General features: G+C 31.4%; 1 protein-coding gene and 1 pseudogene across 1 annotated transcript in view; both read right to left on the bottom strand.

Annotated features, from left to right (window-relative positions):
• The window catches only part of LOC145260694 (prospero homeobox protein 1-like), a 164,153-nt gene that overhangs the window by 102,754 nt on the left and 58,899 nt on the right, over positions 1-2,500 (bottom strand). The gene's annotated exons all lie outside the window — the stretch shown is intronic.
• Positions 414-531, bottom strand: LOC145260731 (5S ribosomal RNA; annotated as a pseudogene).

Consider the following 2,500-nt stretch of genomic DNA (forward strand, 5'->3'; position numbering starts at 1 on the left):
TTTTGTTTGATATCAGAATCCATTAGAAATTAACCCTAACTCGATCTCAGACATCACAAAAAATTATTTCAACTGTTTAACTATCGAAACAATGGCAAACAAACCATCATTCCGCTTTTTAAACAATCAATTTTGTATTTGAAATTTATTCATGGTAATTTATAAAGATCGCGGCCATGGAAGAATGTGGTTAAACAAAACCTGTTTTGGCATTTTTAAGTAGTTTTACCTTCTTTTTTTTTTTCTTTTTTTCATGCTTCCGCTCAGTCTCAAGAGACAATGGACATCCCTGTAATTGTGAGGCATGGGTTGCGCAATCCCCGACCACACCTCTCCAGAATCGGCAATGCTTGGGTTTAGTAACAAGGAGAGGGCCAAGACTGACTGGAAACAATGCTGAGATAAGCAGAGAGCACATACAGCACCTGGAATTCCCAAATGGTCACCCAGTTTAGTACTGACCAGGTTCAACGTTGCTTAACTTCAGTGATCAGACGGGAACTGGAGTGTCAACGTGATCATGTCGTATATATGCTTATATTATTATTATTATTATTATTATTATTATTATTATTATTATTATTATTATTATTATTATTATTAAAAAAAAATGAAAAATCATTTCGAGTTAAAACTTGACATCAGGGCAAATTCGATTATCATATTGTTTTCCATACGGGCGTTTCATATAACGTAGACACTTTTCAAGTGTGTTTTTCTCAATTTTAGATGCATAATACGAGGTGAATTTTAATGCAAATAATTCCTTATTTAATAATAACGAAATCAATAACGTAAAAACATTTTCAATGCTTAAGCAAACGTTTCTCGCGTTCTTCCATAGCAGTAGATTTATCAATTATCTTATTAAATGAAGAGGTTTACTATTATCTAAATATAAATTTACTTGTTCGAAAAACCATCATCATCGCAAACATTAATTAATGAGAAACGAATTATTTCCCTTTATAGTCGCTCTTTATAAGTTAAAAATCATTAAAACCATTTCCTCTCCAAAAATTTAAAAAAAAAAAAAAACATGGCTGTCTGTCTACGGTTTTAAATTGGCTATTTTATTTTATAATTTAGAAAGTAATGGTGAGAAGAAACTGTAATATTTTTATTATTATAGTTTCTTTTTAAAAAATAAAAAAATGTGCAAGTGAATTGATATTTGTTTCTTATAATTTATATATACAAATTAATCAAACAAAATTACCAAACAAAACAGTGTTGTGTGTTGAATTTTCATTGAAAAAATCTAAAAAAAAAAAAAAAATTAAATCACTTCTAAAAAGTTAAAAAAAAAATAATTTGCTAAAAAAATGTTTTAAATGCGTCGTTATTTATTTTGTTTTATTATTTATTCATTTTATTTATAACGTGTTTTAAAAATGTTTAACTACCGTGGAATTTCCACGGGTCCTGCTAGTATGTTACAGTTTTCAGATTACTCGGTCACTATTCACGCTGAATGTCCACAGAATGCCCAGCAGCAAAATATATAACACATGAAAGATGCCGCTGTGGAATTTCCACAGGTCCCGCTAGTTATTATTATTATTCGCTCACATGGAGCTTTCTCACAAGTCATAAAAGATCTGATTGGAAACTTGTGGTGTTCTCTGGAAGCTGAGTGACAATAAGTCTCCCCAGACATCTAACTCTCTCTCCACCTCTTTCGATAGCATTTTTATTATTATTATTATTATTATTATCATCATCATCATTCGATTAGGCTAATTATTTAAGACTTGGAATGAATCAGTGTGTGTGTGTGTGTGTGTGTGTGTGTGTGTGGTGTGTGTGTGTGTGTGTGTGTGTGTGTGTGTGTGTGATTTTACGGAATCACGCAGATTTGGTATTATTAGGAGGGTGTGATCGTCCAAAACCTCAAAGAACTCTTCCTCAAATCCGTTTGATCTTTTTTAGCTTTGGTGTGCGAGTGTATGCAATATAAAGAAATCCCATTCTTCGTTTCATTGTTGATTTATTATTATTATTATTATTATTACTTATTTTATTATCATTTGTGTGTGTGCCATTCACAAGCGTCCAACTATGAGAGGCTCTGAAAAAATGTCATGACGAAAAAGGCAAGTATTTCAGCAGAATTTATCTTTCAGCAAATGACACAAACGAAAAAAATAATAAAACAATAACAATATTGCGAATAAAGAGAAAAGATATTTCAACAATGGTCAAAAAATTCTTGGAGGCATTTTCGTCATGACCAGAGGAATTTTTTGATTCGCTTTCAAGCGAAAAACATTTTCGCTGTCATCGAAAAATACATTCGCCCAACAAAACGATGCAATGAATGCAATCAATTATGAATAGAACATGCACAGAATTTTGTGCGTTATAATAAAATGATATTGATTATGTCAGAAGAGATTAGAAGGCTTTAAACAAGGAAATAATATATAACACACACACACATATATAATATAAAGCTGCACGTGTGTGTGCGTGTGTGTGTGTGTGGTCACGAATAGGC

Source organism: Euprymna scolopes, chromosome 36 (genome assembly GCF_053919585.1).
Source record: "Euprymna scolopes isolate OS-2025 chromosome 36, ASM5391958v1, whole genome shotgun sequence".
NCBI lineage: Eukaryota > Metazoa > Mollusca > Cephalopoda > Sepiida > Sepiolidae > Euprymna > Euprymna scolopes.